The 17,171-nt window shown below is 40.6% G+C and overlaps 1 pseudogene; it reads left to right on the forward strand.

Moving 5' to 3' along the window:
• The first annotated feature begins 3,808 nt into the window (after positions 1-3,808).
• LOC101646251 overlaps positions 3,809-17,171 on the forward strand; it is an 18,380-nt pseudogene continuing 5,017 nt past the window's right edge.

Below are 17,171 nucleotides of genomic sequence, written 5' to 3' on the forward strand. Positions count from 1 at the left end.
CAGGAGAGACCAGTCCCCGGAGAAGGTTGTCATGTTGGAGGGGTAGCAAAAAAAGAGGAAAGCACTCAATACCAAACATATTGTGTATGTACTTCTATACCTTTCTGAAATATTGAAAATACCATACCTTGAGTCAGGGGCACCTTAGTCCTCAAAGTAACATCCTTGGTTTTCAACACTTTAAATAGGTCTTGTGCAGCAGATTTACCCGATGCAATGCAAGGTCATTTTTCTTTAGTGTCACTAATCTAACCAACAGAGTAACCGGTTCTAGGCCAGACGATAATTTGTCACAAGGATGTTTCCTGAGAAATTATTTTACCTGTTCTTTATATACATGTAAATATATGTAATGTTTGTATATATTTAAATAAAGTTTTTCTTAAAGAATACATGTTGCTGACAAAGAGGAGAGGTCACGACCGCATATTATTATGAAAAAAATCTAAAAGGTGAGAAAAATGTTCACTAAACAATCCATAAAATGCATAAATCCTACACAAGTAATCAAAAGTTGAATATATAATATGATTACATTATGTAAAATAGACAAAAGAGGTTGGAATATAATTTATCACATTGTTAACCTTGGGTATCTTCGAATAATAGATTATCATTTGGTTTATATTTTGAGAGTCAGGAATAAGACATAATTATGTGTCCTGAGTTTAGGATTCATCTTTACAGAACATCACTGTTTCAATATTATACAAATCACCAAAGACATATTTCAAGTGACTTGATGCAAGACAGCATAACTCTTTACTTTCTTTCTCAGAACCATGCTTTTCTTTCATAAATAAATTTCCCTGTATTTATTCCTTTTATCTTTTTTTGGATAAATATATTTTATATCCATTTCTACCACTTGTATTTCTAATTCATCTTCCCTAGTGTCTTAGCTTGTTAGTGCTGTCATAAAAAAAGAAACATGAGCGAGTGGCTTCAAAGACAGATATATTATCACTGTTCTGGAGGCTAAAAGTCCAAATGTGAGTCCTGGCAATCCATATCCACTCCTTCTCTAAGTCTTGCTCCTCGTTTTTTGGTGTCCTCACATGACATTGTACCTCCCTCCTCTGTGTGTGTGTGTGTTTTGCTCTTATAAGACACCTCAGAAGTGATTTGTAGGGCAGTGTAGAGAGCGGTGCAGTAGAAGGGTGGTAGACACTTTATATCTGGGAGAGAGTGTTAGATTAAGTGTTAGGAGGAGATAAAAAAGTGGAAGAGCAATAGTTAGAGGAGGGAGAAATAAAGGAAAAAGAAAGCAAAAAAGGGAGGGATCAGTTAGTGTTAATTGGTAGATTAAGAGAAAGGAAATTATACCCCCAAATGCCTTGTTTTGCAATGATGGAGAAATGGGTAATAATTGTTGAGATTTAAAAAAAAAGAAGAAGACGACAAAATTGTAAGGTACTGTCAGCTTTTGGTTTTATGACGATGAGAAGTGTGATAGGTAGGTTTATTATGCCAACCTGGCCAATAGGACCATGTGGGATTAGTAAGGTTGCAGTTTGATTGGAGGGCAAAGTGATAAATGGCTAGGCAAGGCCCACCCCTCTCTTTCTTGCTCTCTGGTGATCAGGCCAGCGTGCTCCTGCTTTAGCTAGTTCTCTGCCTTAACTTGTGAGCTATATTACCCGTGGGACTGCCAACCCATGGATCATGTTGCTAGCACTTGAGGTTCCTTTGAGACTGCTTTGCCATGCTGCTGGTGCGTACAGAGCTTGACCTAGAGGCTGTCAGATCCTGTCATCTTGCATTGCTTGAGTTCGATATCCCATCTGGGCCTGCTTCACTAAGCTCCTGAGCTGCTGACTTTTGGTGACCTGCCCTGCTATTTGCTGCCTGTGGCTGGACTGCCTTCATTGCCCAAGAAAAACTCAGCTGTCTGCTTCCTCGACCTTGGACTTGGCAGCGATGTAAGTTGAAGGACTTCCAGTATATTAAATGTTCCATGGAAGTGAGTTGAACTGAGCCCGCTGTACTGCTGTGTGGGCCAATTAGCTGTTATATTCCTTTGTGCTCTATCTATCTATCTATCTATCTATCTATCTATCTATCTATCTATCTATCTATCTATCTAGTCATAAGTGTCCTGGTTTTGTTTCTCTAGAGAACCCTGTCTAAAACAAAAAGTGAATGATTAATGAAAAGGGAAAAAAAGATAGATAAAAAGGAGTAGGAACTAAAAGTTTCAATATTAAGGTTAAAGAAGGAAAGGACAAGAGACAAAAGTATTAAAAATAAAAATAGAAACTAGAGCCCTAGAGCAAGAAGCCAAAGAGCTGCTAATGTGTGTTTGGTCTTTAAGCATTGCCTGGGAGCTTTGTCTCCAGTGTGCGTGCTAACTTGTGGACTGATGATGTGTCGAGGGACTAGAAAACAAAGTAAATTGAAGAAAAAAAGTAAAATCATAATTTTTTTATGTCCTTACATATACCAATAGATGGGGAAGTCCTGATAAAGGATGGATTATAAGAATAACACACAACTTTGTTTTTAACAGGTAGAGGGATGTCCAATTGTCTATAGATGAGCTTTGGGTCTCCATTCTGACCCCCCACGTTTGCATTGAAATGGTTGTTTGTTTTGGGTCTTCTGATCAACACCTTATAATCACACAAGCTGGTGCACTTCTCCCACATAGGCTTTCTTGTTTCCCTGCTAGATGGCTGCTTGTTTAATTTCAAGCTTTTACAACTCCAGATGCTCTGTCTTGAAATAGCCAGGAACCATCAGCTTTCTTCACCACATTTGCTTATGCACCCATTTTGTCTTCAATGATCATGTTGCGAAGGCGAGCATCACAGAATGCGAGGTTGTTAGAACAAAGTGTTCTTGCATGCAGTGAGGACTTGAGTAGGGGCCCAATGCCCATCTGCTACCTTAATACTTAACATATAAATAGATGTACATAGACCTATATCCCTATCATTATATGTTAATGTATTTACTTATGTACATGCTGATGTTTATACCCCTATAAATAAATGTCTTTTAGTTCTTTCCTCTATTTCCTTTTACTTCCCTTCTGACCCACTGTCATATAAAGACCTTCATTCGCTCTCTGTAATTCCCCTCAGCTACATGGCACTTGATCAAACCCCACCAAGCATTCTACGCCCTCCTCACCATCGATTTTAGATCTCTTGTTGTTCCCTTGTCCCTGGGTTTGTTGGCTCCCCACTTTCTTTCCCTCACCTCCTCTTCTCCCATGTCCCCCTAGAACTATTGATCCCATTGATTTCTCCTCAGGATTTTTTATCCTGTCTATCATATACATGAAAAAAGAAAAAACAAAACAAAACAAAAAAATCACCTATGAATAGTTTCAGGTCTATCTGCCGACCCTTATGAATGTTTTCCGATTAGGTCTGATGCAGTGCCAAACCCTGTCCCCTGAATCCAAAGTCTCTTTTCAGAATTTCTCTGGGACTTTGTTGCTTTGCTCCCCTTGCTGCTCTGTTGTGCTCCCTTCATGCTATGCCCTAGTGGCAGTGAGGGGGAGAGGGGGATCAGACTGGGCACAATTCCTGCACGGTGTCTCTGGTGCTGGTCCCCATAGCACTGTGTGTCAGTAATGGGATATTGTGTCTCCTGCTGAGGCCGATCTTATGGTCCTCTCTGTGCATTGGCTGTTCCGAGTGAGAATATTGTCCTCGAAGTTTGGTGGGCCAGGGTGTGGTTCTCTTTCTCTTTCCCTCTTAGTTTGCTCCTGTGTGATCTGGTCCAACCTGCTACTCTCCCTGGACTGTATCTTCAGTGCTGTCTTCTGTAGTGCATTCTTCTAGGGAGTGAGGTCGCCATGGCTGGGATAGGGGCTAGCCCCAAAAACCTCTCTTTTAGTTCTCTGCTTCATGCTGGTAAGTTGCCCTCAAAGCTTGATGCACCAGGTTGAGGTCTGTTCCCTTTCTCCCTTTCCTGTGGAGACATAAACAATAGCCTCACAGAAGGGTCACAAAGAAGGGACAAGCCAGCCAGGGTGAATATAGCACCAACAAAACACACAACAGTCTTCTAGTTCTTTAATACTCCTCCCCCCCCCTCCACTATCATGACCCCAGTTCTGCCTTACAAAGCTAGACCAGAGCATGTACACTGGTACCGATAAGAGCTCTCAACACATGGTTTATCCAGGACAGATAAACCCCTCAGGAACAATAATGGGAGTAGTGATATCATGAGGGTAGGGGAAAGGTTGGGGGAGAAGGGGGAGAAAGGGGAACCCTATTGCAATGATTAACAGATGACCCTCCTCCCCCCAGAGATGAACAACAGAAACATGGGTGAAGGGAGACAGCGAATGGTGTTAGATATGAAAACAAATATAATTGACAAATTATCAGGCTTTCACAGGTGGGGGGGGAGGACGGGGGGCGGGGGGAAGGGAGGGGAAAAGAGGAGCTGATACCAAGGGTTCGAGTAGAGAGAAGTATTTTGGAAATGATGATGGCAGCAAATGTATAAAGGTGCTTGATACAATTGATGTATGAATTGTTGTAAGAGCCCCCAATAAAATGTTTTTAAAGAATGAAGAAAATGTTCTAAAACTTAAGAAGGAGTAAAAAAGGAATGATAGAGTATAGGAATGATAGAACACAGAGCAACCGCAATACTCAGAAAAGAACAAGGGGGTCTAGAGCTTGTCCTGAGGAGAAATCAAGACTGCAAAGAACAATCTTTTGAGCAGCTGGGGACAGTGTCCGGTAATGTGTTGCTTTACTACCTGTGGTCTTTCAGGATGTCAGGGTAGGGTTAAGATTAAGGCCAGGGGAATGATGTGGGCATGACTGTGAGTCCGGTATTCTTTTATGAAGGTTAATTGTCTTAAAGGAACAGACCTCTGGAGGATCAAGTCAGAAGGGATGAGGTTAGTTCTTTTTGCATCATGGAGGTGACCAAGTTGGGGTGGGAGACTGGGGTCTCTAACTGCCATGTACCTAGGGGGTCTAGGAGGAAGGAAGGAAGCACTAGTTTAATCAGAGGGCTGGTTGCTTTTCTGAGTGGCTTGGGGTGCTGCTCACGGGGCTGGTGTCATTGGACAGCTGAATATTTGGTCTATGCAGTATGTCAGAAGGTAGTGTCTTCTGAACCCGGAGACTTTTTTTTTTTAATAATTAAATCATTTTATTGGGGGCTCATACAGCTCTTATCACAATCCACACATACATCCATTGTGTCAAGCACTTTTGTACATTTGTTGCCATCATCATTCTCAGAACATTTGCTTTCTACTTGAGCCCTTGGTATCAACTCCTCATTTTTCCCCTTCCTTCCTGCTACCCCCTCCCCATGAACCCTTGATAATTTATACATTATTATTATTTTGTCATATCTTATCCCTTCACCCACTTCTCCACTGTCTGTCCCCGAGGAGGTTATATGTAGATCCTTGTAATTGGTTCCCCCTTTCTCCCTCACCTTCCCTCCACCCTCCCAGTATCACCACTCTCACCACCGGTCCTAAGGGGTTCATCTGTCCTGGATTCCCTGTGTTTCCAGTTCCTATCTGTACCAGTGTACCTCCTCTGGTCCAGCCGGATTTGTAAGGTAGAATTGGGATCATGATAGTGGGGGGGAAGAAACATTCAAGAACTAGAGGAAAATTGTATGTTTCATCATTGTTACACTGCACCCTGACTGGCTCATCTCCACCCCACGACCCTTCTGCAAGGGGATGTACAATTTCCCACAGATGGGCCCTGGGTCCCCACTCCGCACTCCCCCTCATTCACAATGCAATGATTTTTTTGATGCCTGATACCTGATCCCTTTGATGCCTTGTGATCTCACAGGATGGTGTACTTCTTCCATGTGGGCTTTGTTGTTTCTCAGTTAGATGGCTGCTTGTTTATCTTCAAGCCTATAGGACCCCAAACTCTATATCTTTTGGTAGCTGGGCACCATCAGCTTTCTTCACCACCTTTGCTTATGCACCTTCTTTGTCTTCAGCGATCATGTCAGGATAGGCTGGTGTTCTTCAAAATCAGTGGCAAGGAGGGTGTAGGAGGCCTGACAGGGATGGATCAAGGACAATGTCACTGAGAGGAATTCCTGAAATACAAATGAAGGCTGAACATGATAGTGGGACAAGAGGAAAGTACAAAGAAATAGAGGAAAGAACTAGGAGGCAAGGGGCATTTATAGAGATCTAAATACAAGCATATACAGATGTAAATATATTTATATATGATGAGGGGGAAATAGATCTATGTATATATAGGTTTAGCACTAAGGAAACAGATGGACATTGGGCCCCTACTCAAGTACTCCCTCAACACAAGAACACTTTGTTCTAACAGTTCAGCAGTCTGGGATGCTCACCTACCTGGCATGATCGTGAAAGACAATGGGTGCACAAGCAAATGTGGTGAAGAAAGCTGATGGTGCCCAGCTATCAAAAGATATATCAAAAGGCCTGAAGATAAACAAGCAGCCATCTAGCTGAGAAACAAAAAAAAATCACATGGAAGAAGCACACCAGCCTGTCCCAACACAATTACTGAAGACAAAGTGGGTGCATAAGCAAATGTAGTGAAGAAATCTGATGGTGCCCGGCTATCAAAAGATATAGCATCTGGGGGTCTTAAAGACTTGAAGATAAACAAGTGGCCATCTAGCTGAGAAACAACAAAGCCCACATGGAAGAGACTTTTAGTCTTTATCTCATGTTCCAACTCCCTCCCTGTGCTGTGTAAAACTGCGGTTGCAGTTTCCACTTGTATTGTTAGGTGAATCTTGCTAATGGGCCAGGTATGTGTTGTTTGCAACAAATGTAGTGAAAAAAAGAAAAGAAAAAGCCTGGAAATGTCCATGGTTTGGGGGCTCCTTAAGACTGGGGGATGAGGGCGTGCAGAGGGAGGTTAGTTTTGCCTTAGGGATGAGGTGGTTAGTTTTGCCAAGTGGGGCTAGAGTCCTTGGCTTGTGTGAAGAGATAGTTCATTCAATATTTATGCCTGCTCCGGGCTGCCCTGTAGAGTTATCCCCATGCAGCTCGGTAGGCTGTGCTATCCCTACTACTGGGGAGAGTCAGGGCTGTGAGGGTATCAGACAAAAGTGTCTTTGCTTTGGGCCAAAAGCCAAGCCTGCTTGTGCTTATAGCTGCCCCAAGCTGGTCACGTAGAGCTATATCCCTGCAGTTCAGCCAGTCAGCTACTCTCGCTTTCTCTGGAACCAGAAAATATTGGTTGGGAGAGTTGGGGAGCTGCATTCCACTGGCTTGTGCTGACGGTCAGTGACAAAGGGGAATTATTGGCAAGTGTTGCTGCTCTTATATGTTAACAAATTTGTATCTACTTATAATTATGCTAAGAATCTTTCAGTTTGGAAGTGTAGGATATCCTTTTCCATGTGCTGGTCTCCACAGGGTCTCTCTAGGATGGGCTACTTGATTGCCATCTTGCTCCAACTCCCCACAATTAGTTCTTATGACTTTGCCCTGCTTGATGGGTGCTACAGCAAAACGTGGTGAAGAAATCAGATGGTCCAGGTATCAAAAAGAATCTGAGGTCTTACAGGCTTATCTTAAAATAAGCAGCCATTAAGTGAAGCATCAACTAAGTCCACATGGAAGAAGCACAATAACCTGTATGATTCAAGGATTGCAAATAATAAAATTCAAATCTGAAGGGAATGCTATCAGAGCTTACATTGTGAACACCTGGTTTGCAGAAGGCTATAGATGACAAGGAAGCCCCAAATCCCCTTGCAGGGTACCTCCAGCAAACCTTTTCTGACCTTCGTCAAGGGGTGTGAAAACCTTCCTGTAAGACAGAGAGCATCGTCAACTCAATTGTGGCAAAAATAGTTAGGTTAAAATGTAAGACTTTATCATTGTATCTACCTTTGGATCCATTTTAAAGTCATTTCATATAAAATCAAATAAACAGTGAAGGGCAAATACACATGCATTGAACCTCTGGTGGATCCCCTCTGGCATGGACTAGGACTGTGAATTGTCTTGCTCTCGTGCAGAGCAGTGCGGTGGAAAGCAGATTGCTGCACCGCCAATTAGGTTAAAACCAAATGCCATACCGTTTGACCTCCCCTTACACCTCTTTTTCTTCTGGGTTTTGATATTTCTTACATTCTTTTCTATTGGTATTTTTTCCTGGTTTATTTTGTTGGTGGTGCATTTTGTTTTGTTTGCAGAGGGTTTTAAAAAAATATTTTTTTTTTAGTATATACAATCCAGGATGGGTGGATCTTTCGACATAGTAACTGGATTAATGGCTTATTGGGGGTTTAGGGAGAGGAGGGAGGAAACAGTGGGTGAAGAAAGGAGAAAACGTCCTGGAGCTGATTGTGGTGAGGGCTGTGCAACTCTTGATGATATGACCCCACCACAGAAGTGAACGATACACCAATCAACTATTATTTTCTTAAAAGACAAGCATCACATGTTATAATGGGCACAGAACTTGCAAAGGCATTTCTCCAAAGAAGGTAATACATTTTGTCCAATAAGCAGCTGAGAAGAAGCTAAACATTATTAGACATCAGGAAAACGCAGATCAAAAACCATTAAGATACCCACCTCACACCTACAAAGATAAGCATTCTCAGAAAGACAGAAAACAAGTATTGGTGAGGATGTGTACCAAATGAAGCCTTCAGACTTTGCTGGTGGCAATGTAAAATGATGCAGGCCCTGTGGAAAATGGTGGGGTGTTTTTTGGTGGTGGTGGTGGTCTTCTTCATAGAATTACCATATGGCCCAGCAATCCCAATCCTCAGTGTATACTCAGAAGAAGGGAAAGTGGGGAAACAAGCAGAAGTCTAAACACCAACATTCACTGATGCACTTTTCACAATAACCCAAATAGTGGAACCAACCAAATGTCCATCAGCAGGTGTCTAGATAAAGGAAACGAAGCATATACATAAAACAGAATATTGCTCAGCCATGAAGAGAAATGAAGTTCTGATGCACGCAACAACATGGATGAACGTTGTCAACATTCTGCTGAGTGAGATACAAATCTGACAAATATTGTAGTTAGAATAAGCACATGCATGGAGAACAGGGTTATTATTGGTTACCAGAGGCTGGGAGAAGGATGAAATGGAAGTTATTGCTGAAAGGGCACTGAATTTCTCTTTGAGATGCTATGGGGACTTTTGTAAATGGATGATGATGGTTGTAGCACAACACGGTGAAGGGAGTTAATGTCACTGAATTATACTGTTAAAATTGGCTAAAGTCAAAAGCATTTTGTTCTATTTATTTTACAATAATATTTTCAAAGAGAAATATATGTATTTCACAGCAATACACATGCATATACGTAGCTATAAAAATACCTATAATTTAATGAAGCATCTGAACTTAATTCTTAAATGCTAGATCTCATGAAATTCTCACCAGGGCTCAAAATTGCACAGAGACAGCCAAGCTGGGAGCAAGTCAATAGAAAGAACAGGCAACTTCTGAGCCATCATTCCGTTTCAGTTACCACTTCTGCTGGGGCCAGGAAGAGAAATAAAATTCATATCCATTCCTTTCTCTTCAACGAAGATATTTTGCGAGTATAAAGGGTAAAATAAGTGACTAAGATGCTTTTTTAGTTATATGAGTCAAGGTGGATGAATTATGATTTTTAAAATCATCTGGAATTAGCATATTATTTTGCTCATCTCCACCAAAGCAAAGGGATTGTGTTTCTCAAGACAGAGAACTTTCTAGCTTCTCTCAGGCTTGGGAAGGTGATTGGAAACTGTGGGGTTGGCCGAGAACATGGCCTTGTTCTGGAACCCGGGAGGAGACACGGGGATCCCTGCGGCTGCCTGGAGCCTCCGTGTTGGAGAGCCAGGCAAGGGTCAAAGTTCGGCAGCAGCACGGCAGTCACGGAAGATGCAGCTTCAGAGGGCAAAGGACCAGCCATTCTCCCTGTTTAACTGCTTTTCTTTAAACATTTATTTTATTAAATGTATTTATAAAACTAAAATTATTCTTTATTACCCAAAACTTGCCAGTGTTTTCCTCCTACTAGTTTTCACTTACCTCTTATATTGTGACCGGAAAATATAACAAAGTATCTAATAAAAAACACAAAATGTTGGACAGCTGACAAACATGATGCACAATCGTAATGGCTTTCCTCTAAAAATGTTAACTAGTGCTGCCGCTAGGTGTGGTTCATAACAGCACCACCCAGAGTGCTCTTTTTAACCTTTTCACTACTGGGATCTGCTTACACTACGCGACACTGAGTGGCAGGCATATCGCTTCCAAACGTCGCTGGAACTGAGTCCGGTGTTTATACACGTCCCCAGGCCCTCAGGAAAGGCACTGGGCCATGTATGTACTCATCTTCAGTAGTTAAAGGGTTAACGAGGGAATTGTGTGTAAGGTATTGCCTCAATCTCCCTTAAGCACTATTTTCTTCATAACAATTTTTTCTATTTTTCATTATATTTCAGAGCATTGCAGGCCACAAAAATTTACTTCGGGGGCCATATGCGGCCTGTGGGCCACCAGTTTGACACCCCTGCTTTGAAGCATATTCAATTTGATTAGGGAAATAAAAGTTTGTGCCATTTTGTACTCTATTGTTTACCACCATCAATTGCCCTCCAGTCAATTCCTGCTCATGGCAACTCCCTGTGTGTCAGATTAGTCCTGTGGTTTACAGGGCTTTCAATGACTGAAATTTCCAGGCTCTTCTCAGACACCCCCGAGTTGACTTGAACCACTAACCTTTCTGTTGGCAGCCAAGCATGGGAACTGTTTGCCTCACCCGAGGCAAACTGTTTGACTCCCTACCTACTGTTAGCATCTGACACACAAACCTGAGCTGACCTGGACCGACGAGAACAACACCTATCCACTTCAAAAATGGTGTCAACTGTTTTTTAAAAATGCATATATATAGAATCCTAACCCTAAGTCTAACCCTAAATGTAACCCTAACCCTAAGTCTAACCTTAACCCTGTCTAATCCTAACCCTAACACTAACCTTAAGTCTAACCCTAACACTAACCCTAACCAAAAAAAAAAAGTATATATATATATATCCCTATATAGAGGGCTATTTTCTCTCTAAAGAGAGAGCACAACCTAATACAGCAACAATACAAATTTGCAAAATTTGTGATAATGAAAATATTTCCTATAAAAACAGTGATGGACAGGACAGAGAATTTGAACTTTAAAACACATATTTGAGGAATCACGAAAAATTGAAATGAAGCACGCTGAATATGAAACTTCAGAAAGTTTTTAAATGCTAAGAAAACTCAAAAAAAGGATAAAATTGATCAAAATTGAATGCTAAAATAATAAAGAGATTAATGCAGCAAACATTTGGTTGTTTGAAAAGATTAATATGACAGATCAAGGAAAAAGAAGATAAAAATTTTTCAATGGGCTATTTCTCCAGAAAAGTCTGAGAAGTACTGAATAATACTTTTCTCTCAAATTAAAAAAAGCTATTTAATTCTTTTTTTTGGCCATTTAATTCTTAAAATCAAGATAGATGATCCAGATCTGCATCTACTTCCTGAGAGACTGAAGTTCACAGCAGACCACTGCCAGTGAACAGGATGGACAGTTCCCTGGAAGAGCAGATTTAATTAAATATGGATTAGTGGTTGGTGGTTTCCGCCGCATGACCGTGTAATTGTTAGAAAGGAAACCCATTCAACTGTGACAGTCCTGTGATGAATCTTTGTCTGAAGCCTTACTCATAGTAAAAACTGAAAATGGGTTTCTATCTCATTATGTTTGTGGAAGAACATAAGCAAGATGAGGCTCCCTACTCATATGAAGAGTTAAAGTCTCAGAATCCCACAGGGGTAGTTCGACCCTCTCCTAGAGGGTCACTAGGAGCTGGTATTGACTCGATGGCAGTGCTGTTTGTTTTTTGTTTTTTTGATAATGATGATAAACTCACTACTATACTTTACTTTGGTCTGGAATAATTTTCTCTTATGTAACATTTATCTTTCTTTTAATCTTCAAAATATCAATGGTCCCAATTTACAGATATCTGCAAATATCTGTGTGCCTGGGTTATTTGATATTGTTCCTTCTCAGCTATGCTTGCTTCTGGTTGAGGTCTAATTCAGTTAATGTATTTCTACTCCCCCATAGAGTTATGAGACATTAGCTGAGAGGGCTACAAAATCTTTAAGTCATCGGTTCCTATTTCCAAAGGAAGTTACTATCTGCATTTTATAAAAGAAACATTCAACACAGACAAATTAGGATTTGGATCACCTTCTCTTTGTGCAATGCTTCTTCCATCATACAAACCTTACTTTAAAAAATTATTTTTAAATCATTGTATTGGGGGTTCTTACAACTCTTATCACAATCCATACATACATCAATTGTGTAAAGCACATTTGTACATTCGTTGTCCTCATCATTCTCAAAACATTTGCTCTCAACTTAAGCCCTTGCTTAAGCCATCAGCTCCTCTTTCCCCCCTCCCTACTCCCGACTCCTCATGAACCCTTGATAATTTATAAGTTATTATTTTGTCATATCTTACACTGTCCGATGTCTCCCTTCACCCACTTTTTTCTTGTCCATCCCCCAGGGAGGAGGTTATATGTAGATCCTTGTCATCAGTTCCCTCTTTCCAACCCACTTTCCCTCCACTCTCCCAGTATCGCCACTCTCACCACTGGTCCTGAAGGGATCATCTGTCTTGCATTCCCTGTTTCCAGTTCCTATCTAAAAAGTCTCTTGTCGTTTTCTTTTTAGAGTGAGTTTTAAAAACTCAAGTCATAGACATAGAAAAAGGAGATAAAAATATCATCAAAGAATTCTTGAATAACCAACATAAAAACAATAATAAATCCACCTCTGGATCAATTCCAGACAGATTAAGAACATAAATATAAAATATAAGAAATTAAAAGGTCTTGGGAAACTTTTATTCATGAGATAGAGAGGAGTTAAACAAAACATGAAGGACTATACTTAAGTGGATCAATGAAGGCAGCTACAGGATTAATAATTACCTTGGGCCACAGAAGGGGAAATGGGGAGAGGGGAGGTCAACCACAATGGGAACAAGAAAGAAGAAAATGTTTCAACCTTTGATTCTGGTGATGAATGCACAACCTTCCTTAACATGATTGAACTGTTGAATTGTATGATATGTTAGTTATATCTCAATAAAATGTTATTTTATCTCATAGAAACTTTTTTTTAAGTATTACAATTAAAAAGGAAACCGTTAGTAACTTGGATTATACTGAAATTAAGACCTTCTGTTCACTAAAGGACACCATAAAGAAAGTATAAAGATGAGTCAGAGTGGAAGTCAATATTTGCAAGAGTTCATCATAGGACTCCTGCATATGACCATCGGATGGGTAACATTTAAAATACATAAAGGTCTCCTACAAATCAACAATGAAAATCTTTTAAAGCACTTGATGGAAAAGGAAATAAAAATGCCCAACAAACATATAAAAGGGTGACTAAACTCAGTAACCAAGGAAATGCAAATTAAATCCACATTGAGACACTATTACACCATCCCCAAATTAAGAGACCAACATTGGCAAGAATATAGAACAACAGGATTGGCATGTAAACGGATACAATCACTTTAGAAACACTTGACATGTTCACCCTCAAAAAAAAAAAAAAAGACAGAAAACAAAAGCATGTAAACATCAGTACAGTCCATCATTTAAATAGTATGAAGCACTAACCCAACTTGACCCAGGTACAAGGAGAACAAATTCTACCGCAGCCACAGTTAGTTAGAAACATGTTGAGATCCACAACTAACGATCTGCTTTTCTTATAAAGAGAAGAGACCTGGGAGTGGTGAGGGAGAAGGACCCTCAGAAATCTTTCATATTGGAAACAACAGCGTGATCCCTGAGTATGTCTGAACTCGGAACATTCGGGTTGACCAGGAGTGAATGCCAACTCTTTTTGAATACTCACCAGACCCAGCAGCTCGGGGCAGTTGGCAGCACCATGGAAAACTGCATTGGGAAGTCACAAAGGTGCAGTGCCTTGCATCAGAGATTAGGAACAAGTGAATTATTTTTTCACGGGACTATGTCAGGCATGTGGTTTTGCTTTGACAACGAATTGTTGCTTTCTGACAGATTTTTTTTGGGAGGGGAGGGGGTGGGGAAAAAAATCTCTTAAATCACAGGCACTCAACTAGAAGAATGGGGTCGGAAGTTTCCTAGCTTACCATCAGGTGTTGCGGCATAGTAACTACTGCTGTATCAAGTATGCGACAGTATAAGACTTTGTCATTAAATAATATGGAAAAGGTTTTTAAATTCAGTTGAAAGTCTGATGGTTTTCACCATTAAGGGTTTTAAGAATGGTTTAAAAAAAAACCCCACCCCCCCCAGAAAACAACAATAACAACAAAAACCCAAACCAACAACCAAACTTGCTGTTGAGTTGATTCTGACACATAGGCTGGTCCTGATCCGGTAAGACAGTGGAGAACTACCCCCACAGGGTTTCCAAGGTGGTAATCTTTGTCAAGAAATCACTCCTGGTGCCACAACAGTTAAGCACTTAGCTCCTAACCAAAAGATCAAACCTGCAGCTCCATGGGCTATAGGTATTCTTGATGGGAGCAAGCTGCCACGTCTTTCTTCCATGGAGTACGTGGTGGGTTTGAACCGCTGACCTCATAGTTAGCAGCCAAGTGCATCACCAGAGCTTCGTGAATGGGTTTTTAATATTTAATTATTTGTTAAGCTATCCATGTGTTATGCACCTTTCTCTATGTGTGTTTAGAGATAATAAAATATACTGTTACTTTGACCTAAATAGGAAACATGTTTTTGAAAATAGTTTTTTGGCTCATAGAGCAATATATTTCTAAAGAGGGAGTAAGGTGCTGGTTCAGAGTGAAATATTAATATTATCAACAACATTTTGTTCTAGTAGTCTGTGGAAATGCTATGGCATGATCAAAACTTTTAAGAGATGTAACTCTTGAAATCAAGAATTTCTGGTTCCTACTGAAACTCAAACTCCTCACCACTGTGTCTTTTTCCCCCCTATGTTTGAAATGAACTTGTAAGTTATGAAAGACTCCAAGCCCACTTCAGGTTTACTTTTCCTTCTTTTCTCGCCACTCAGACCCATATTTAGACCTGAGGGATCCGAAGGGGTACCACTGCGTCTTTTCTGACTCAGTGACCCTACTCACCAGTCACAGTAGAACTGCCCTTTGGGGTTTCCGAGGCTGTAAATGTTTATGAAGTAGAAAGCTTCACCTTCCTCCAGGAGAACAGCTGGTAGGTTTGAGCTACTGCCTCTGTGGCTAACAGTCCAACACGTAACTCACAACTCCACCAGGCGGCTTTGCTAGGGGTGAGGACTTTATTAGGTAAAATGTATTTGACAATGAAGTATATAGATTTTTACTCCATGCTCTCTAGGAGTATTATCCCAAAACGTTCACTTTAAAATATACTATTGCTGTTAGACAGGAATATAATAATGGGAAAGGATCAATGTGACCTCCAAAAGTAGTATGGTTTTTATCTGAATTTCATTCTCACGTGTGAGAGAGTACCATTAACAAAGAATGTTGAACCAGCTGTTGGTCAATATTGATGATTGTTGCAGATTTTCACTCATGTGCTGTGGTCTCATCCTCGGCTCTCATTTCACGGTCAGTTGTGGGGAGCCCTGTTGCATAAAGGCCATGAAACTGCTCCAAATACATTTCCCACTAATTGAAGGAATAAAATGGAGTCTTATCCACTAGAGGCTGCATGAAACACCTTTCAAAGAGTCTTGCTTTTAGGAGATTCTCATTTACATAATTCATTTAGAGTTGGCTAAGAATAAGGGGAGCTTGAAAAAGTTCATGGAAAATGGATTTTTTAAAATGGAAATTTTCCAGGACAATATTGAAGCCCCATTCATATCAATGTGCTAAGTCTAGAGAGTCTCACACAGCAGAGATTGCCTTTTATATGTAAGACTTACTTTAAAAGCCACTTTTGTAGCAACAGTGTTTTTCTTGGTAATTTGAGCAAACTATCTGGTGAAATGTAGAACTAAGCTACACAACATATTCTTAATCAAGATGGTTAGAATGTAGAATAGTGTGAATGATAGTTTCCATTCAGGGGAAAGGCGAATTGAAAGAAACTCCCCCCCACCCTGTTCTCCCTAAACGACGTAATGGTAAAAATCTGTTTCTCTGCCTAAGCTACGCTGTTGGACTCTAAAGTGATACTCATTGGAAACACACTGGAGTTATAGGAAAGAATTTTGGTTTATACAGTTGGAAGCAATATTTTCAATATTTCTAACATTTGAATTTTTTCCTACCGTATGTTTTATTCATCTTTCATTCACTTTCTCGATTCTGACATAGCAATCCTATAAGACGGAGTAGAACTGCCCCTGTGAGTTTCCATGACTGTAACGCTCTACTGGCATAGACAGTCCCATCTTTCCCTGCGGAGTGGCTGGTGGATGAGCTGCCGACTTTGCAGCTCGCAGCCCAAGCGGCACCAGAGCCTCTTTTTGATTCATATAGGAAGAGGAAATAAAGATACATAAAAGAATTTGGTAGAAATCCTGATGATCTTTGTTAAATTAAAAAATATATATCTCTTTGTTAATTTTGTCCTGAATGCAAAGATGAGGGTGTTTTTTTTTTAAATCTGAAACGATTTTTTTTACTTACATGAAAATTGTGCTTGCTTCCTTTGCCCCAGTCCTTCCTCCTGGGGAGATCACATGAGAACCAGAAGTCACCCTATAATTAATGGGGTCTCATGAGTCAGAATCAACTCCATGGGAACTGGTGGTGGTGACGGTGGTACTATCAGTGAGGGGTATTTACAAAATGTGGCATTTTAGTAGACGGAGGAAGTAGCTGGCCTCTCCGAGACCAAAAGGGCAGCATTTGCCCCCAAACAGGAAAGACCATTTTAAACAGAGAAACAAAAGAGGAAGTGAAAAAAAAAAAGCTGTTACATTGAAGGGATTGCGTCCAATATCTTGAAACAAAAATGTATGCAAATTGTTGAATGGGCCTGCCCCTCCCCTGAGAAGAATGTATCTCAAAGGATGGCACTGAATCTGCAGCTTCGGGAGAAGGATATATCTGACCAGAGCACACAGGAACAGATGACGGGGGAGGAGGAGAGACTGGAGCACATCCTGACCCACTAGGCCAAATAGAGCAGCCAGTCCACA

Source organism: Echinops telfairi, unplaced genomic scaffold (assembly GCF_000313985.2).
Source record: "Echinops telfairi isolate 266 unplaced genomic scaffold, ASM31398v2 ScPeMD7_7469;HRSCAF=8507_1, whole genome shotgun sequence".
Lineage (NCBI taxonomy): Eukaryota > Metazoa > Chordata > Mammalia > Afrosoricida > Tenrecidae > Echinops > Echinops telfairi.